Source organism: Tenrec ecaudatus, chromosome X (genome assembly GCF_050624435.1).
Source record: "Tenrec ecaudatus isolate mTenEca1 chromosome X, mTenEca1.hap1, whole genome shotgun sequence".
In the NCBI taxonomy this organism is placed as follows: domain Eukaryota; kingdom Metazoa; phylum Chordata; class Mammalia; order Afrosoricida; family Tenrecidae; genus Tenrec; species Tenrec ecaudatus.
This window is the reverse complement of record NC_134548.1, coordinates 92,388,905-92,412,092: the sequence shown is the minus strand read 5'-3', so window position 1 is coordinate 92,412,092 and position 23,188 is coordinate 92,388,905. Positions and strand designations below refer to the sequence as shown.

The following is a 23,188-nucleotide window of genomic DNA, read 5'->3' as shown; positions in this document are numbered from 1 at the left end:
AGTGTGGTCTACTTCAAAATCATAGGTCAGATGTAAGCTGGAGGTTTCTCTGACTCATGTAGGTGCAGAATCAGATGAACAGGAAACAAGATGAAGAAACAAGAAACTGAGAGGCTGGTGGATACAAAGATAAATAATCCAAGTTCATTTCAAGGTTGGCAGTCCAATGACAGCTCCTGGGATTTGAAGGCAATATAACATGAGATCAACAAACCAGGCACAGGATCCAGATCCAGCAGAAACTGAAGGGGCAAAAGATACATATTCTAGGCCAGGATATCTTTCTTATATAAATCCCCAAGGAGTAGTCATAAGTTTGCATATGGTTTATAGGTTGGACTCCACCACTCCCTTCACTCAGGTATGTATTGTTGACATAAACTCTAACCATCACAGTTGTATTCACAGAATTTTCTTGTAGGTGTATAGATAGATTTGATCTGATCACAGACACCATAGTACTTCAAGACATATCTTTAAATATTATTTTTGACCCAAATATAGGGCAGGAAAGTTTGGTAATAATTACTTTTAGAATAATGAATACCAGACTAGTCTCAGGAAGTTGGAGATTAAAGATGCCCCAAATGTTCACTTCTCCCAAGATGCTATTCCATTCCATTTCCCCAACTCCGCTCTTTAGTATAGTCCTCACGTCTCTGCACTCTGTGATTCTCTGTAAAATCTCACAGAAAACATTATGGAAATGTTGCTGGTGATTGCAGTTGATGTTAAGTCTCAAATATGAAGGTCAGGCAGGGGCAATCCAAATTCAGGGTCAAGAGTCAAAAGCCAAAAATGTTCAAAAGTCGGAGCAAGTGTTCTTGCTTTTACCAAAGCTCAGTCAGGAAACAGAGAATGACTTTCATGTAGAGGTGTGAGTGTGCTTCCCCCGCCCCCGTCTTTTTGCAGACAATATCCACAAGAGAAAACAAAAAGGATGGTGTCTTTATTCATACCTTCTGGTAGATTTTAAATATGCTCCCAAGTAAACACTAAAGTAAGGTATTAACCACACCTTAATCCTGTCCATTACCACAGCCAAGAACACTCTCCAAAATTGGATTAGAGCCACAAGCATAGGGTCTGTAATTATAATACACAACATAAGGAATTATGGATAGAAGGGTCATATTCATGAGGGTAATGAACGTGCAAATGTGCTTTATACAATTGATGCATGCATGGATTGTGATAAGAGTTGTATGAGCTCCCAATAAAATTGTTTTAAAAAAGAAGGGTCATATTAGTTGACTAAAACTAAGCCTACCTCCTGGCTTTTCTAGTCATTAACACATTCATAAGTGAACTGAAAGAAGATTATTTCCTTGCCCCGAGTCTCTCTGAAAGAATAAGAATATTGTTAGATTTTACCAGGTGTATATCCCGTTTATTCATTCCTTTACCTTCCGCTATTAATTTATCTTCCCTTCCATTTGTCATTTATTTTTACCTGACCTTTTCCATCTTGGGAAAAGACATCAGACTAAGCTGCTGTGCCAGTGCAGATTATTGGTAGCACAACCAATCTACCACGTACTACTACCTCCGTCCATGCCAATTCATGTTGGGTGGAGTTACGTAGGTACAAGGCTAGTAGACTATCTTTATCACTAGACAGTGTGACACTCTTCACATTCAACCTTAGTTTTGCCACATAAAGAGAGTTCTCATCAGGCCCTTGGGAATTCTGGCATAAAGGTTCAGAAATATATTTAGAGGCTTTTGCTGAGGGATCACCCCTGTTTCTGGCATTGACAGATGCATCCCTGGTTCTTTTTTCTTTTTTTTAAATTTATTTTGTTTTTTGTTTTGTTTTGTTTTTAATTTTTTTCCTGGTTCTTAAAATGAAGTGTTTTCACAGGAAAAAGTCGATTTCAGGAGATATGAGGAAGTATTACACCAATATCCTCCCCTATCCCCTCTTCCCCATCCTCATACCCTCTTCCATCCTTTCTCCCAAGAAACATAGGCACTTATCCCATGGTGATCTTCCCTCTGTCCCCCTCATGTTGAGAGTATGGGCACACACTCATGAAAAATAGCACCTCATGCCTTTATCTTTTCCTATTTATATAACATTCCAATTCTCTAACAAACTATTACTTACTGAATCCATGTGTTAGTCTGGGTAGACTAGAGAAACTAATCCATAGACACACATATAAGTCTAAGAAAGAGCTTTATGTACAAGATGAATTGAATATTGAGACAACATCGCAGGCCAGTCCAGATCAAGTCCATAAGTCCGATATCAACCCATATGTCTGATATCAATCTATAAAGTCCTCTTCAGACTCACTCAACGCATGCAATGATGCTGAGTGCAGGAAGATCACAGGCCAGTGGGTGCAAAGTCTTGTGGATCCAGTGGCGTCATAAGCATCTCAGTGCTAGCAGGGGTCTCCACCTGGCTTCTCTGGATCCAGATGTCTCACTCCAACAGCCTCTTGCAAACTCAGAAACCGGTGTACGAAACCAGCATAACTTTGATACCCAAGCAGGGTAAAGAACCCAAGGGCATAGAGAACTACAGACTGATATCTGTAATGAACATAGATTCACAAATCCTTAACAAAATATTGGCCAATAGAACACAAAAGTATATAAAACATATCATTCACCACGACCAGGTTGGATTCATCTCAGGAATGCAAGGATGGTCTGACATCTGAAAATCAATTAATGTTATGCACCATGTTGATAAGAATCACATGATAATATTCATAGATGCAGACAAAGCATTTGACAACATCTGTGTTAGTCTGGGCACTTTAGAGATACAAATCCACAGAAATTTATGTATAAAAGAGAGTTTTATATAAAGGTTAAGTGCACATGAAGAAAACATCCCAAGCCAGTGCTGCCCAAGCCCACAAGTCCAACATTAACCCATATATCTGATGCGATTCTTCAAATCCTCCTCTATCTCATAAAACACACACTCTGACTCCAACTGCAGGAGTAAAGCCAAGTCAGTGAGCGTGTAAGCATTTCAGTGCTGGCAGGCATCTCCACATGGCTTCTCCAGCACCAAGGACTGCATCGGGGTAGGTCCATGTGGCTTCTCCTCAGGGATGTCTTGCAGGGAACTGGCTTGCCAGCTTAAGCTGGGAACCGGCTAAGGAAGCTGCACCCTGGTCCGACCATCACAAAACAATAGACCCGAGAATTAGAAAGGCGAGACTCACTGAGCTATTTATCTCTCTGCCCTTCAATTAACCCCACATGTGTTTATTGGTCAGGTTGGTACAATAAATTTTAATGATCTCAATCCACCCCTTGCCAACTTGGCACTTTTACATAATTCTTTAGCCTCACTATTGCTATGTAGTAGCATCTACACCTTAATCCAATAATCCTGTGAATATGTTCTCCCACCGATGAAAATTTGAAAGCCAACCACTTCATGCCTTTATTCCCCCAATTTTGGGTATCCAATTTATCATCCAACACCCATTGCTATTTAAGCCACTCACGAAGATTGAATGGAAGGTAAATACCTCAAGCTAATACAAGCTATCTATGAAAAGCCAAAAACAGCCAACATTATAGGCAATGGAGGAAATACAAAAACAATCCCAATGAAAAAGGTTACAAGACAAGGATTCCCCTTGTCTCCACTTCTATTCTATATCATGCTAGAGATTCTGGTTAACAACATAAAAGAGCAGAAGAACATTAAAGGTATCCAAATGGGAGAGAAGGAGGTGAAACTAATGCTATTTGTAGACGACAAGATCCTGTACATCGAAAACCCCAAAAGCTCCACAACAGGAGAACTTACAGAGATAGAGGAATATGGAATAATGACTGGATACAAGGCCATCAAACATAAGTTGATAGGTTTGCTAGACACATCATACAGGACTATGGAAGGGGAGATCAAGAAGGCAGTACCCTTCACAGTAGCCAAGAACAAACTTAAATACCTAAGAATATATTTAACAAAAAAACCATAGACCTATACAAGGAAAGCTACACAACTCTACTACATGAAACCAAAAATGACCTCCACAAATTGGAAGGCTCAACAAAGTAAAGATGTCCATCTTACCCAAAGCACTTTATAAGTTTAATGCTATTCTGATTCAAATACCAACAACCTTCTTCAAAAAATTGGAAAAACTGGCCATCAATTTCATATGGAGAGGGAAGAAGCCCAGAATTAGGAGAGAATTCTTGAAGAAGAAGGACAAAGTCAGAGGATTTACTTTACATGTTTTAACACCTACTACACAGCTACAGTGGTCAAAGCAGCATGATACTGGCACAATGACAGATACTCAGATCAGTGGAAAATAATAGAAAGCCCAGAAGTAAAACCATCAGCATAAAGACAACTGATCTTCAATAAGGGCCCCAAAAACATCCAGTGGGAAATGAATGCCCTTTTTAAATGTGGTGCTGGAAACAATGGATATCCACATGCAGAAAAATGAAACCAATGTTTACCTCACCGCATGCATTAGAACAAACTGAAGGTGGATCACAGACCCAGAAGTAAAACTCCAAACCATTGGAACCATCAATGAAGGTCTTGGGACAAACCTAAGATCATTGGCCCAGTGAATTCAAAAGCTCACTGCAATAGGGAAGGGTAAACACACAGGTGAACTGGAAATCAACAAATGGGATTTAATAAGAATAAACCACATGTACACTTCAAAAGTCATCACCAATAGGGTAACGAGGTAATCCACAGACAGGAAGACAATTTTTTAGTAAGGACACATCATTCAAAGGGCTTATTACTAAAATCTACAATACCCTCATGCCCTGCAAAAAGAGGAAAACAGTTAATCCCCTGAGAAACTGAGCAAAATAACTGAAAAGTATTTTCACTAGGGAGGGCCAACAAACAATGAGAAAATGTTCCCATTCATTAGCCATAAGAGAAATGCAAATCAAAACAACCATGAGATACCACCTAATACCCCTGAGGCTAGCCCAGATCAGAAAACCAGAGAGCAACACATGTTGGAGGGATGGTGATGAAATAGGAACCCTCCTCCAATGCTGGTGCTCATATAGATATATGTAGCCACCGTGGAAGGCAATCTGGCGATGCTTAAAGAAAATGGAAATTGAAGTACCTTATGACCCAGTCATCGCTCTACTAGGCATATTCCCAGATGAAGAAAGAAATAAAACATAACCAGTCATGTGTGTTTCAATGTTTATTGCGATGCAATTCACAATCGCAAGAGTTGGAAACAACCTAAGTTTCCATCAATAGACGAATGGATTAGTAAACTGACACATACACACATTGGAGTACTATGCAGCACTAAAAAGCACAATCACAGGAAACACATCTTTTCATGGGAAGAGTTGGAAGGACTTATGTTAAGCGAAGTAAGCCAATCTCAAAAGGACAAGTATAACATGAGTCCCCTGAGGTAAATACAACCAGCACAGCAGGAATAGAAGAAAAGACACTTATCTCACAATATATGGGTGGAAGCATAGGGAGGAGGTCAGACCAAACCCAGGGAAGTACATGTGAATTCAACATGAAGGGAGAAGGAGGAGGGATAATGAAGGTGGGGAGAAACTGAGATGATGTCATGGGGGAACAGGACACTCACCCACCCAGGGGGAGAGTATTGGTTGTATCTCCACAGAATTGGAGTGTGCATACAGATCCCACCATGGTGCGCCAAACCAGAGGACAACGTAACATGTGGAGGAATGCATGAAAAGACTGGACTACAGGGTCGGCCCCAAACAGAACCAGCCTGATCCACACCCTGGAAGTGTATGCCGCAGAGAACGACACTAGAGCTTCTGATGGGGGAAAGGAACCAGACAGCAGCAAACCAAGAAGGAAAAAGAGAAAGGGGCAGTCGGCCTAGACTCCATATAGGCACACCAAGCCCAGAGGAGGAGGTCCCTGCATAGAGCTGCAAAGGCACAGAGAGGACTGTGGAGCTACCAACAATTCAAGAAATGTCCTCCAACTGGAGCATACGGTGACAGGGGACAGTAATGGGGACACACTGTGGGGAGATAGTGTGGGAATGGAGCATCACAAATCAGCAATTGGAGTAAAGCCGAGTACAGAGCCCCTGAGGAGCCCCAAGAATAGACTTTGGGTGAAGAGGAGCAGCCCGTGGATCTCTCTCAGGCCCAGGGGGGAGGGTTTAATGGGGACCAGCAAACAGACTTGGGCCTTTGTAGAGTTTTTTGTCTCTTTTTTTCTTTCTTTCTTTTCTCTCACCTTTTTCTCTTTCCTTTTCTCTCTTCAACCGTATGTTTCCTTATTGTTCGGACTAGGAAATGTTTGGTTTACCTAATTATATGGGTTGGTCCATAGGAGGGAAACCCAGAGAGAAGGCAATGGGGCCAATGGCCTTGGAAGGTAGAGAGTGAAGAAGGAGGTGGTGAGAAGGGGGTGGTGAGTGGATGGCCTCATGGATAGGGGAACAATGAGCGAAGTGGAACCAGCATCTAGGAGATCTTGTAAGTATTACAGCAACACCAAGCAAGTGAATAAGAAGCACTAAGAGGTGGAAGAAGGGGGAAAGTGATGGCAGGGCAGGAGGAAGCAAAAGGAAACCGAGACAAGCTGTAGGAAGTGAAGGCATAGATAAGGAGATTAACAGAGGTGTGCACTTATGCCAATCCATTAATCCATAACAATAGTGGTATTGGTCTGAGTACATTTATTTATAAGGCAATATACTGAAGCTGAAGACAGGCCTTGGGCTTCAGCTCATATCTTCCCTCAATATAAGAACATTTTGTTCTAACAAATTGTCATTCTGTGAGGTTCACACACACACATATACACAATCGCTGAGGACAAAATGGGTGCATATGCACATGTGGTGAAGAAGGTTGGTGCCGGGCTATTAAAGATAAAGTATCTGGGGTCTTAAAGGCTTGAAGTTAAACAAGCAGCCATCCAACAGTGAAGCAACAAGCCCACATGGACGAAGCATACTAGCTTGTGCAATCATGAGGTGTCATCGAGACAGGGCAATGCGCATCAGACAACTCACAACAAACAGTAAACAAACAAACAGAAATGCATTGGTAAGAATGGAGGGGGGTTGGAGCAGAGACTCAAAGCCCATCTATGGACAATGGAACATCCCCCACAGAGGACAGAGGGGTCGCAGGGAGGGAATGAGTCAATCAGGGTGCAGTAGAGCACTATTGGGTCATGAAATATACCTCTGATTCCTGGAGGCTCCTCACCCACCACCAACACCCCCTGCTATCATGACCTCAGTGCCGCTTTCCAATTTAGACTAGAATGGGAGCATGTACATAGGTATAGGCAAGAGATAAAACACACCACATGGAACCCAGAAACAGGAATGGGAATAGAGATATCAAAAGGGTAGGAGGAAGGGGGGAGAGGTGGGAAGGGAGTGGGTACTGATCACAATGAATGGTACATAACAACACATTCCTTCTAGGGGCAAGAATACCAGAAACCAGAGGGGAAGGGAGACAGCGATTGGTGTGAGATTTGAAAATAATTAACAATCTATCAAGGGGCCAAGAGGGTTGGTGGGGGGGGGATAGGGAGGGTAAAAACGAGGAGCTGATCCCAAGGGCTCAATGGAAAGTAAATGTCTAGAAAAGAACAATCAAATCTGTACAAATATGTACCAACATATGTATGAATATGTCCTATACAATTGATGTATAGTTTGTAACAAGAGTTGTATGCCTCCCCCCAATGAAATGATTAAAAAAGAGAGAGAGAGAGAAAGAAGAACTATTTGGTATTCCACGATTTCAGGGGGTAGCATATAAACAAAAAGCAATGGTGCTGAAGGAAGACATTCAAGCTGCACAGAAGGCATTGGCCAAGAACAAGGATCCAGGAATTGATGGAATACCAATTGAAATGTTTCAACAGACTAAGGAAGCACTGAAAGCACTCACTCTTCTATGCCAGGAAATTTGGAAGACAGCTACTTGGCCAACAGCCCGGAAGAGATCCATATTTGCACCTATTCCAAAGAAATGTGACCCAACAGCATGCTCAAAATATAGAACAATTTTTGCTGCAACAATGTTTTGAGCTGTACATTAGCAGAGAGCTGCTGGATTCAGAAGGGGGTGTGGAACTGGGGATGCCCTTGTTGGTGTCAGATGGGTCTGTGCTCTAAGAGTGTATCAGAAAATGTTTCTTTGGGCTTCATTGACTGTCGAGGCATTTGACTGTGAGGAACATAGCAAGCTATGGAAGCCCTTGCAAAGAAGGGCAATTCCAGAACATTTTGTTGTGCTCATGCAGAAGTTGCACTTACATCAAAAGGCAGTTATAAGAAGAGAACGAGTGAATACTACATGGTTTTCAACCAGGAAAGATGTGTATCAGGGTTGTACACTCGCAGCATACTCACCGAATCTGCATGCTGAGCAAATAATCAGAGAAGTTAGCTTTATGAAGAAGACTGATATCAGGACTAGAGGGAGGCTTATTAAAAATCTGTGATATGCAGATGATACAACCTTGCTTTCTGAAAGCAAGGAGGATTTGAGGCACTTGTTGATGAAGATCAAAGATCATAAAGACCAAAGTTCTCACAACTGGACCCAGAGCAGCCCTGGTGACATAATGGTTATGCACGGGGTTTCAATCCCAAAGGTCAGCAATTCAAAAACAACAGCCCCTCATCAGGAGGTGATGGGGCTTTCTACTCCTATAAACAATTACAATCTCAGAAAGTCACAGGATCATTAGGATTTCTATGAGTTTCCATGAACTCAATGGCAATGGGATTTGTTTGGTTTTACTAATAGATAACATCATGATAAGTGGATAAAAGGTGGAAGTTATCAAGGATTTTATCTTGCTTGGATCCATAATGAATGCTCATGGAAGCAGCCATAAAAAGATCAAAAGTTGTGTTGCATTTTGTAAGTCTGTTGCACAAAACTTTTTAGGGTATTGAAAAGCAAGGATGTGACATTGAGGCCTAAGGAGAGCCTGAACCAACCCATAGTCTTTTTAATCGCCTCTGACGCATTTTAAAGTGGAACATTGAATATGGAAGACTGAAGAAACACTTATGCATTTGGACTGTGGTGCTGTAGAATATTGAAAGTACAATGGACTGCTTAAAGGACAAACCGGTTTGTCCTTAGAAGCATGGATGACAAGACTTGATTTAAGTACGTTGGCCATGTTTTCAGGAGAGAACTGTCTTAGGAGATGGACATCATGTTAGGTTAAGCAGAGGCACAGCGAAGGAAAGGAAGGCCTTCAAAGAGATAGATTGATACTATGGCTGTAACAATGGCCTTTAGTATCGGACCAATCGTGAAGATGACCAGAATGAGGCAGTGTTTCCTTCTGTCATGCTTCAGGTTGCTAAGAGTCAGAAATGACTCGCTGGCACTTAACAACAACAATAGAGGAATTCTATTAAAGTTCCCCCCCCCAGACCCATGCAAGAAAAGATCATTTGGTTGGAGGTACAGAGACTTTGGCTAGAAGAGCCACATTAAATAATTCACTGTTCCTGCAGGAGTGATTCCAAAAGGGAGGCAAAGGATTGCTGTAGGGACCTTTCATAAGAACAGTTAAACCCATTATATAATCTTAACTCCTTAGATTGTGATATAGCCACAGAGGTCCTATGCCACACTTCTTTCACTTGTTACTTTTCATGCATGAAACCCGCTCGTGAGTAAGTAACTATTATTGATGGAATTGCATTGTATACCTTCAATATATAGTAACTAAAACAGATTGAAAACCACTCACTAGTAAGTAGTTCAGGGTCGTACAGCACTATGGAAGTTTATTTATTAAACTACAAATATTACTATCGACAAAGTATGGAGTGTTATTTATTTAAAATAAATAGAACACATAGATCCCTTATGTAGAATATAGCATTAGTGCAGGTAGACTAGAGAAACAAATCCAGGGAGACTCATATGTGTCTAAGAAAGAACTTTATATACAAGAACAATTGCATATTGAGAAAACATCCCAACCCATTCCAGATCAAGTCCATAAGTCTAATATTAGCCCATACATCTAATACTAGTCTATAAATTCCTCTTTAGACTCATGCAGCCATGCAACAATGCCTAATGCAGGAAGACTACAGGCCAATGGGTTGCCAGGTATCTGAATGGACATGCTTTTCCATTTCATCTTGAGTGCCTTGTGATAAAAAGCACTGCAGGGTTACTGGCAAAATCCAGGTCAGTGTGTGGGAGGCTAATATTACAGCTTAAGCTTGAGCAGATTACAAGCTAGTGAGGAATCTAATTTTTGCATGCTTCTTTTCCAAAGCTTTAGTCACACCTTCTGGGGAAACTGGGTATTTTCACCTAGAAAGATGTGCAGCTGCTTCAATGGTCTCTGAAGTTCATCCATCACTGCATATAATCAAAGCCTTGATTCTGTAATATTTTCTGGTAGTCTGACGTTATATTGAGAACTTCATTCTGGTAAGACCCCCAAATATACTGTAGGTTCTACTTCAATAATTTTGTTTTCAGTTGACTTTCTGGAACTAATCTCTTCAGCCTTCCTCTGGTAATGCACCAATAGTTGATGCCAAGTATGATGTTCTGGGGAAAAAATGCTACATATCCTTTCATCTCAGCCAATGATGCTTCCAGGCAGAAATCTAATTCTTTTTTTGAGTGGCTTTTCTAAGCATTTTTGTAGAGTTCCATCGCTTCCCAGTCTGTCTGTAAAATGTTTCGATTCTGCAGAACAAGAAGATGCTTCAGCTGTAAAACTTTCAAAACTGAAGCCCTCGATGTCCCTTAGGAAAGCTTTCAGTTTTGGAACAGAAAATTATTATTTCACACTTTACTATAACACCCATATCTTCAGTGATCACTTCAGAGAGTAAGCATCAAGCAGGACTCTACGTCATAAGAACTATTTCATAAGTTGTGGCTAGAATTAAGTGTGAGGCCAAAATTGAGTCTTACATTTGTGAGATATATATATATATCTTAGGTTCACTTTAGTGACATCATTATTATTTTATGATGAAGAACATTATAAATCACCCCCCTGGGGCATAAGGTCATAGTGACATTGATTCAGTTTAATGGTATAGAATTTAATACACTTTTGAGGAAAGGAAATTATAAAAGTATAAATAAACTGATTTCAGATCACAATACCTGAATTTTTGACTTGTACAGATTAAAGTTGTGTTAGCTACATAATTTCATGTCAACTTAGAGATATAGAAGTATGGGGTTGTAGTCTAACCTATCAATCAGGTCTGATGGTACCTCTTTGTGAGTGTGTGCTTCTCATAAGGGGGATCCTGGGAAACTCCCCCTCTCACTGCTTTAACCCTCATGAATCCACTCTAAGACCTGCCAGAGCCCTGAAGATATGTCCATCACCATTAGATCCACAAGACTTTTCACCTACTAGCTTATGCTCTTCCTGAATTCTGTATCATTGCTTATGGCTGCATGATTCTGAAGAGGGACTTATGGACTAGTTTCAGACATGGATTTGAGCTGGACTGGGCTGAGATGTTTTGCTGATGAACAATTACTTCTTGATATAGAGCTCTTTCTTGCACATATATGAATGTCACGAAATGTGTTTCTCTTGTCAACTCAGTCTAACACAAAAGCCTTAAGTGACTGCACACTATTTACACAAACAATAGAGGTTGGTGATAGGGCAAAAATTTCAATAATTCATTTAAGAAGACAGAACCATGCCTAACAGATTGACACATGTCATAATAAAGCAAGGTGGGCATTCAAATAGTAAATATATGATACTCTTCAATCGCTTTTCATTTGGCAGTCTCAAAACAAGAGATCTAAACCAAAATCCAATGACTTCTAATTGCATAACCTTGGTATAGTAGTCATCTCAATCTTCTCACACTATGACTTTTTACCCTTAAGTCCAAGGGTGTATGTAGGTCCCTTATATCTGCTACAGGTGAGTTTGAGGTAATTCTCAGTTCACTTCATGGAGTTTCCACATTGAATCATTCTAATTAGGCCTATAAAGATGTTGTGTACCTCAAAGGATAGAATTTATAGCACACTACAAGGGTCATCATGGTCTGGTTATAAACAAGGTCAAAACTGTTGGATTCTATATTAGTATTACTGACATATATATACAATATATTTCCAAATGAGAGGCTACTTCTCCCAGTTTACTAACCAAGGGAAATATAATTTCCTTCTCTAAGACAAACATGTCCCAATCCTCCCACCTTGACTTGCATTTCCAGTAAGGTTTCCTTACTACTCTATCAGGAAAGCCAATTGTTTTGCGGTGAACTTAGCACAATGTTGTATAACAGCAACTGAATTATCTTACCCTCATCTTTAAAAATTGAACCAGTTTGGCTGAGGTCTCCTGTGTTGAAGTGGTATTAAGATATACATATAAAGTGGGTGGTTATATAGTTAATGGGAGCTAGACAAACTCTCTATTGCTCTGCTTGGGAGACCAGGTCAGAACATTACATGACCCAAGAGCAGAAGCCTCTTGGTGTTTATCCTTATAGTGGTGAGCTCATACAATGTTTGTCCTTTTGTAATTGATTTACCATTAGTATAATGGTTTCCAGGTCCATCCATGTCATGAGGTGCTTCGTGGTTCTGTTGTATAGGGATGCATAATATTCCATTGTGTTATGTACCAGAGTTTCTTTATCTATTCTTCTACTTATGGATGCCCAACATCTTGCTATAGTGAACTGTGCTGCAATGAACATGGGAACACATAGATCTGTTCATGTTCTGTCTCTCTTATTTCTTTGGGGTATAGTTCCAGCAATTGCTGGGTTATTTGTGATTTCTATTTTGTTGTAGGTATAGCCTTGCCACTTTCCATAATGGTTGTACATATTTACAGTACTACCACCATTGTGTAAGAGTTCAAGTCTCTCTATATCTCTCTAGTATTTGTTCTTCTTTGGGGTTTTTTATTTGTTTAAATTTAGCTATCATTTTGTGTAAAAAGTGGGATCTCACCTTTGTTTTGATTTTCACCTACAGACTAGCTAGTAATTGTGAGCATTTCCTAACAATCTTGGCCCTTATTAATTGTATACTCATGTACTTTGTTCACCTTTTAGTTGGGTTATTTGTTTTTTTTTCTTATTGAAGTATTGAGTAATACTGTAGATTATAGTAAGCAGTCCCTTGTCTATTGTGTCATTTTAAAGATATTTTTTCTCAATCCATGTGCTATTGTTTTACTCTTGTTGAAATATTTTGATCTGCATAAACTCCAAAACATCAAACTCAGAGCCATAGAATCAGTACTGACTAATAACGACCTCCCTCCCCCATGGTTTTCGGAGACTACAACTGCTTAAAGGAATGGAAATCCAAGTCTTTCTTTCATAGAGCTTCTGGTAGTTTTGAACTTCTGACTATGTGAATTACAGTCCAATACTGATTCACTACACAGCCAGGGCTCCTTATTTGAACTGCATAAACTTTTCAAGAAAATCTTGAAGAAGGAAAGATAAATGAAAGCAAACAAGCAGCATAACTAAGAAAAATGCAAATAAACTCTCAAAAACCAAAATCACTGCTATCAGTCTATTCTATCTATAGAGCAGGGTCGAATGGTTCCTGTGCATTTCTGAGCCTGTAACTCTTTACAGGAGTAGAAAGCTTCTTTCTCCCTCAGAGTAGCTGGTGGTTTTGAACTACTAGCCTTAGTTTAGCAGCTTAATATGTAACCACTATTCTACTAAGGCTAGAGTGGTTTATGCTCTTGTGCAGCACACTTTCAAAAATACAGAATTATACACATTTCTGGCCAGATGGCAGTGAGGTAAAGGGGTTGTGTTGGGACCTCTGTGGGGATTGTTGAGCTTGGGGACTGGGAGACTGATTGGGGTGGGGGGGATCTCGGACATACAATTAATTCTAGCTGCACCCCAGAGGTCTGCTCCAACCTGGGGGTTGACCTCCTCTCTGGCACTAATCTGACTCGTTCCCCGCACCCCCACCCCCGAAACCTGTTCGTAATGCGGAGCTCTGGTGAACTGTAGCTGGGTTCCATGGTTCCCACCATGGTCAACCACTGCCCACCATAAACTAATGACTCGTTTCACCATGGAAAACACCTGCCTGAGGACCTCAGTCAGCCATTGCATGGTCTTGTGGCTTGTCTACTGTCATTAACCACTGCCAACTATCTATCGCTTCCCACCACCATAGGTCCCCAGGCTGCCACAGCTTCCCCTGAAATCAGCAACACCCTAGGTGCCTGCAACTGTCCTGCCATGTTGTGTGATAGGGCTACCCGATCTGTCCTTCAAATTAGTAATCCCAGCTGTCTAGCGATGAAGCAAAATCCAAGCGATATAGAGAAGCAGCCTGATCCCTCATCACAGGTAGTCCTTAGAATCATTCTTACTAGCCTCCCAGAGAGATAACTTGGAGCTCCTCAATTCCTGGGAAAATGGAGCCAAGTTACACCAAAAATGGCAAGCAGAAAACAACCCAGAACAGGAACCTCTAGAAGAAAGCAAGAGAAATAAATTGCAATGTCGGTGGAGGACCTGAACATAACAACATTCATAGATAAAGCAGATGTTGAACCGGCACAGAAATAAATCTTCAGAATGCTGTTTAGTGTCATACAGCATATGAGGGAATCTATACAGAAAAATTATTAAATAGTAGAGAAGATATCCACATACCAAAAGGACATGTGAGAATAAATGTACGAGACAACAGAATCAAAGAACAAGGTAAGAGGCCTCACCAGCAGACTAGAAGAAATAGAGTATCCTATCAGTAATCACAAAGATAGCCAAGCAGATTTCAACTAACAGGAAAGGCAATCAAACAAGATAATCAAAGACCTGAGAACACAGAGTGATGCTATGAAGAGGAACAACATTCAAAATAATTTGGATATCACAACAATACTACAGCAAAAATAGTGAGGAAATTCCTGGAAGAAAACTTCCCCAATTTAATGAATGAGAATCTAGCAATCATTCAGGAAGCAGAGAGGACACCAATTAGCCTAAACCCCAGGAAGAATTCACCAAGGCATATATTAGTCATATTATCCAACATTGAGGAAAAAGAGAAAATTATAAGAGCGGCTAGAGGGAAAAAAAGGCAGTCATCTATGAGTACTCAGATAAGAATATGCTCAGACTTATGAGCAGGTATAATGAAAAGGAGAGAGTGGGGTATCATCTTTGAAAATTGAAAGAAAGAAAATAACAGCAACCCAAGAATCCTCAATCTACCCAAATTATGTATCAAAAATAGAGAGGTAAAAATTTTCCCAGACGAGGAAAAATTCAGAGAATATGTTAAAAGAAACCAAGCACTACAAAAAAAATTCTTTCCAAATCACTTTGTCCAGATCAACATTTACAGAGCACAAACATGAGACCACCACAAAGCACAACACCATCCAGAAGTTAACACATCAAAACAACCCCCAATGACATTCATCACATTGTGAAAAGAAGCCAAGAATTAATACCCCTTCCCACCTGCCAACCCCCACATACAAAACACACTTCTTAGGAGGGAGGGAGGAAAATACCTAACATAAAATATACAAGATGACAACAAAGAATCCAGATGTATGTAATAACTCTGAATGTCAATGGTCTGGATCTACCCATTAAATACAAAGGCTAGCAAACTAGATAGCGTAACAAAACCCAGCGGTCTGTTGTTTGAAAAAAGAAAGATTTTAAGCTCGCAGACAAAAATAAATTGAGAACCAAAGGCTGGTGAAATATATTGGCAATTTTTAAAAAGCAGGAGTTGCCATCCTAATAACTGACAAAATTGATCTCAAGGTTCAGGTCATATCAAGAGATAAGGATGGACCACATCTAAGGCTCAAGGGATCAGTTGATCAAGAGCCAGTGCGCATAATAAATATATATGTGCACAATGATATCCCATGAAATTTGTCTATCAAATCCTTCAAATAACGAAAAATAAATCACAGGTTCGACATTCATAGTAGTTGGTTTCAATGTATCGCTCTCTGAGAAAGATAGATCAGGGGGAAAGAAGCTCAACAAGAGGCTACGAAACTAAACTCTATAGTTAGGCAACTCAATCTGATAGACATATCTAGAGCTCTCCAACTGAATACCAAAAAATTTGCATGGCACATATTCAAAACTAGCCCACATGCTGGGACACAAGTCAAGGCTGAGTAAATTCAAACATATAGAGGTCACTCAGACTTCCTTCTTTGACCACCATGCCATAAAGCTGGAAATCAATAAAAAAAGATTTTTTTTAAGGGCAAATACTTGAAGAATGAACAACTTTCTTTTTCTAAAGGAGTGGGTACTGGACTAAATTATAGGTGAAATTAGGAAGTTTTTAGAAACTAATGCAAATGAGAATAAAATGTACCAAAACCTATGGGATTCAGTAACGGCAGTTATCAGAGGATGTTTGATAGCAAAATGAACATATGAAGAGGGAAGAGAGAATTATGGTCTCTCTATCACAAAATTTCTAGGAATTAGAACAGAGTCAACAGAATAATCCCTCTAATACCAATAGAAAAGAAATAATAAAAATCAGGGTGAACATAAACAAGTGGGGAAACAAGAAAACAATGTAAAAATCAACAAAGTAAAAAGTTGGTTCTTTGAAAGGATTAAAAGTGTTGACCATCCATTGGCAAACCCAACCTAAAATAGGAAGGAGCAGACAGCAATATCCAGGATGAGGGATGAAACAGTGAAAATTACAATGGACCATAATGAAATTGAATAATTAATAATCAAGTACTATGAAGATCTGTATTCCAATGAATACAACAACTTGGAAGACATGTACAAATACTTAAAAAATCCCTCCCCAGATTATCCCATAAAGATGTCAAGAACCCCAAGAAAACCACAGTAAAACAAGAAATAGATAAGGTTATCAAAGAACTACCAACTAAAAATTTTCCTATCCCAGATGCCTTCACAGAAGAATTCTGCCAAGCATTCAGGGAAGAGCTGACACCAATTCTACACTAGCTCTTCCAGAACACAGAAAAGGTTGGCAAACTCACAAACACATTCTATGAAGCTGGTATAAAACGGAGACCAATACTGGGCAAGGATCCCAGAAAATAGAGAACTAGAGACAGATATCTCTAATAAACATTGATGGAAATATCCTTAACAAAATTTTGGCCAACATAATACAACAAATGTATATAAAATGAACAATTAATTATGAACAAGTGGATTGAGATGTGGAATGTAGGGATGGTTCAACATGTGAAAATCCATTAACATTATCCATCACATTGACAATAAAAAAAGATAAGAAACACATTATAATATCAATAGGTACAGAAAAAGCATTTGACAACATTCGACACTGATTCCTAATTAAGACACTCAAGCAGATAGGATTGGAAGGAAATAACCTCAATACATACAAACAATATATTAAAAACCAATAGCCAGTGTTATAATCAATGGAGAAAAGATGAAAACAATTCAATTGAAAAAAGGTACCACACAAGAATTCCCCTTGTCCCCACTCTTCAACATCATACTGGAGGTCCTACCTAATAACATAAGGCAATGGAAGGAAATAATAAAACATTCATCTGGGGAAAGGAGAAGTGAAACTATCATAATTTTCAGATGATCCTATGCATGGAAAACTCCAAAAGCACCACAACAGGAGTGTTGGAAATGATAGAGGCATAAGGTAGAGGAATATGGCAGGATACAGTATCACAAACAGAAGTCAATTGGATTGCTATATACATTGGATGAGATCACAGAAAAGGAGATCAAGAAGGTAGTACCTTTCACAATAGCCAAGAGTAAACGGAGATATCTGGGGACATACCTAACAACAACAAAAAAATATCTGCATGAGGAAAACTAAAGAACATTTTTACAAGAAACCCAAAGAGACTATCTGTGATAGTTAGGTTTATTCTGCCAACCTCGCCAATAGGAACATGCGGAATTAATCAGGTTGCAGTTCGATTGGAGAGCAAAGAGATAAGTGGCTCTGCAAGGCCCACCCCGCTCTCTCTTGGTCTCTGGTGATCAGAGCCTGCTGGAGCATGCTGCTGATTTAGGTAATCCTCTGTCTCAAGCTTTGAGCTACACTACCTGTGGGACAAGCTAACCCGTGGCTAGTGTCACTAAAGCTTGAAGCTCCTTCAAGATCTGTTTTGCCACACTGCTGATGTAAACAGGACTCAAGTTTGAGACTGGTGGATCTTGTTGCCTTGCATTGCTTGAGTTGGATATCCCATCAGGGTCTGCTTTGCTAAACTCCTGAACTATTGACTATTGGTGACTGACCCTGCTGTTTGCTGCCTGTAGGAATACTCTGCTTGCGTTGCCCAATGGAGAACTCCATTGTCTTTTTCTTTGACTTTGAACCCAGCAGCCCATGTGAGTTGAAGTATATTAATGATTACATGGAAGTGAATTTAACTGAACCCTCTGTACTGCTGTGTGGACTAATTAGCTGTTATATTTCTTGTTGCTGTGTAAACCTATCCTCTTACACACACACACACACACACACACAAAATCATAAGTGTCCTGGTTTTGTTTCTCTAGAGAATCCTGCCTAACACACTTTCACAAATGAAAGAATATTCCATGCTCATGGATTGGACATCTCAATATTCTGAAGAGGTCATTCAAATCCTAGGCGTTATATAAGTTCAATGCAATCCCAATACAAATACCAGGATCTATTTTCAGAGAAATGGAAAAACTGACTATGAATTTCACAAGGAAAGAAAGAGAAGAAGCCCAGAATTAGCAAAAAAAAAAAAAATGACCCAAAAAGAAGAATGAAGCTGGAGGGCTTGCATTAACTGACTTGAAAACTTATTATAGAGCACAGTTGTCAAAACAATATGGTACTCATATAATGATAAATACATGGACCAATGGATAAGAATGGAAAATTCAGAAATAAAATCAGCAGCAGCATACAGACAATGATCTTTGAGAAGGGCCCCAAAAAACAACCAATGGGAAAAGGATGCTATTTTTAACAAATAGCCCTGGAAAAACTGTATATCTACCTGCAGAAAAATGAAGCAAGACCTTACCTCACGCCATACACAAGAAAAAATCAAGGTAGATCACTGACCTCAAGGTAAAATCCCAAACGATTTAGAACATCAATGAGAGACTTGGGACATACCTAAGAACCTTGATGCAGGGAATAAATAGGCTACCAGAAATGAGGAAGGATACATACACAAATGAAGCTAAAATAGACAAGTGAGACATACTAAAGGTAAAGCACCTGTGTACATAGAAAGACTTCAAGGGAGTTATAAGAGAGCCAACAGGCTAGGAAAAGATATTTAGCAATTATATATCAAAGGGATTATTTACTAAAATCAAAAGAACTCTGCAAGCCAACAGCTAGAAAAAAAAATCAAATTGCCCACTGACGAGGTGGTCAAAAGACCTGAATAGAAGATACACAAGGGATAGAGCCCAAATGGCGAATAAAAATATAAGAAAATTCTCCCAATCATTATCCCTCTGGGACATGAAAATTAAAACAGCTATGAGATACCACCTAACAGTTCAAAAAAAGATAGCCCAATTCAAAAGAACAGAAAGCAACAAATGTTGGATGGGGTGTTATAAGATAGGAACTCTCATCCATTCCTGGTGGTCTTGTAGATAGGTTGAGCCACTGTGGAAAGTGATTTGGCAATACCTAAAACAGATGGAAATTGAGTTACCTTATGACTCACCAATCCCCCTACTGGACATATAACCAGAAGAAAGAAAATACAGACCATGACCAGACATCTGTGCTCCAATGTTCATTGTGGCAGGGTTGACATTTGCAAAAAAGTGGAAACAACCTAAATTCCATCAATACATGAATGAGTTTAAAAAAAAACAGTAAGAAAAACCCTCTGGTATATAGACATACAATGGAGTAATATGCATCCTTAAAAAGCAGTGACGGAAAAGATTAAGCATCTTGTATCATAGAAAGAATTGGAGCATATTATGCTGAGTGAAATTGGCCAAGCACAAAAGGACAAGTATAACATCAGTCCACTGAAGTAAGTTCAAAAAGCAGAACGGACTTAGAGGAAAAAGCAAATAATACGCAGTTCCGGGGCTAAGGACCGGGTACTCTATCATGAAGGTGTGTTTCAGGGAGTGCAGCTGGTCTGACCTGTCTTCATGGGGCAAGCCAGGAGGGGTGTGCAATAAACCAACAATGGGAGAAAAGCCATGGAGTCCCTGAGGAATCCTGATTATCGACTTCTGACTGGGAAGTGGGGGTGCATTTGGCACCTCATCTGAACATGTTGTGTGATATGCACAAGGGAGCCACAATGAAAGTCTAAAGTTGTGAAGGACTGGGGTGGGGCACTAGACCACTGCATCCTTGACTGCAGGAAGAGCAATGGGGTCTGCAGAAGGCATGCCCCACGCTCACCAATGTTGAAGACTAAAATGGTCTAAGCACTATTAGGTGTGTCCTGGAATATGGATCCCTGAAAGAAAAGGGGTATAGATATATATGTATGTAAATATATGTGGATATATAAATATCATATATATATCCCTATTAACAAGGAAGCAGATGTACTTTGGGCCTTAAGTTAAATCTCACCTCAGTACAAGAAATGTTTGTTCTAATAATGTGGCAATGTATGATAATCACCTTCCCAAGAAGATCACTGAAAACAAAATGGGTGCATAAGCAAATGTGGTGAAGAAAGCTGATGGTGCCCGGCTATTAAAAGATATAGTCTCTGGGGTCTTAATGGCTTGAAGTTAAACAAGCAGCCATCCAATAATGAAGTAACTAATCCCATATGGAAGAAGCACATCAGCCTGTGTGATCATGAGGTGCCAGGAAGAGGTATCAGGTGTTCAAAAACAAGCAATCAAATCGACATGAAAGAGTATAGACAAAGTGGAGAGCCAAAACCCACCTCTAAGATAATTGGACAGTCCCTCACAGAAGGGCCATATGTAAGGGATGATATATACAGGGCACATTATAGCACTGATGAAACACATACTATCCTCCAGTTCTTTAATATTTCCTCCCCTTGCTATTATGGTCTTAGTTTTACCTCATTAATCTTGTTAGACCTGCACACGGTCATTTTTATAATTAAGATCATTTGGTGCATGAAATCCAAGATGGATAAACCCTTCAAAAATAATAATGGTAGTAAAAATTCCCTGAAGGTATGGGAAGAGAGTGGGAGCGAAGCTGGGAAAGGGGAAACTGATAGCAATGGTGACTGTATAACCCCTCTCAAAGAGAACAAATAACAGAATTGTGGGTGAACAGATACATTGGATGGTGTAAGATATGGCAATATACTAAGACTAATACTAATAATATAATAATAAGGGTCTCTGAGGAGTGGTAGGATAGGGGAGGGAGAGGATAAAGGAAAGTTGATATCAGAGTTCAAGAAGAAAGAAAATGTTTTGAAAATGATGGTGACAGTAATTGTAGAACTACCCTTGATCTAATTGAATTATGGATTGTTATAATATCTGTAAGCGCTCCCAATAAAATGACAAAAATATGGTAATACAGTTTGATTCTTACTAGGTTTTATTTTTTCTAATCTTTCCCCCAAAATAAACACTTTACATTTGTTAAGAAATGGGAAAATTCCAAAGAAGTTAAATAGAGTCAGGTATTTTGGCATTATGCTAAGCAACAAATAATGGAAGAAACAGAAAGTTTTTTAATGAAGAATATATTTCTGATATCATAAATCCACATAGAACTCATTACAGAAAATTTATCCTAAGAATATTCAAACTTACAGAAATTATAAAATTACTCACTTCAGATTTTTAATGTGATGTTATCTTATAAAAATGAGAATAATATTGTAAGAACTTTATTGAATATATTTTGATCAAACAGGATAAAGCTGCCCATTTATACTTCAAACAATTTCAGCAAAAAATGAAATTATAAAAAAGTAAAAGATGATTTTATACTGATAAAAAGTACAATCGCAGAAATGGTAGGATGTGAATGTCAGATAACAGGCTAAATTAACTTGAGGAATTCAGCCAACTTGATAAAAAGGAAAAATACATACTAAAAAATAAATAAAGAATAGAATCTCAGTGACCTATTGAACAATAACAAGAGATTTAACATTTGGGTTTCCAGAAGGAGAAGAAAGAATGTGACTTTTAAAAAAAATTGATGCCTGAGAACTTTCCAATTCATTTCCTATAGGGCCTTCCTCTTTTCTGCTACCCTCTACTTTATCAAACTTGATATTGTTTTCCAGGGACTGGCCTTTCATGATTATATTTCCAAATACATATCTTGCTATCCTTATTTCTGAGGAACATTCTGGTTGTACTTCTTCCAAGACAGATTTGTTTGTTCATCTGGTCATCTCTGGTACTTTCAGTATTCTTCACCAACATCAAAATTTAAATGCATCAATTATTCTTCAGTCTACTTTATTCATTGTCCCACTTCCACTTGCATATGAGGTAAATGAAAATACTTTGGCTAGTTTAGACATACCTTATTCCTCAAAATGACATTCTTGCCCCTTAATACTTTAAAAAGTTATTGTGCAGCAGATTTGGCCAATGCAACACACCATTTGATTTCTTGACTGCTGCCTTTAATTTAAAACCATTTTTGAAGTAAAATAAATGTAAGATAAAATAAACTAATTTAAATTGAACAATTTATTCACACTTAATACAGTCACGTTTGTGCAACCATAACCTCAGTATAGTTCCAACATAGATTCACCACTCCAAAATGTCAATCTCTTACATATTTAGCTATATATTTTTACTTATACCTCCCCTTAGTTTCTGGAATCACAAATACATATGTGTCTCTATGAATTTATCTATCATTGACGTTTCACATAAGTGGATGTATACAATATATAACCTTTTGCTTCTTGTTTCTTTCATAGAGGCTGAAGATTTAGAGTTGAACCCCACTGCAGCAAGTATCAGTATCTCATTTCTTTTAGTGACTGAAAACAAATTTCATCTATATATCATGATTTTCTTTTCCATGTTTCCATTGATGGGCCTTGCACTGATTCCATCTTTTGACTATTCTCAGTGGTGTTGCCAAGGACATGTGTGCATGTATACTTATTTCAGGGTTTGCTTTCACGCCTGTTGTGCATACATATAGAAGTGAAATTTCGGGACCATATGACAATTATATTTAATTTATTGAGGAG

The 23,188-nt window shown here is 39.0% G+C and overlaps 1 pseudogene; it reads right to left on the bottom strand.

The window, feature by feature from the left end:
* Positions 1-10,207: 10,207 nt before the first annotated feature.
* LOC142433516 (kinetochore-associated protein DSN1 homolog pseudogene) lies at positions 10,208-10,786 on the bottom strand (annotated as a pseudogene).
* Positions 10,787-23,188: the final 12,402 nt, after the last annotated feature.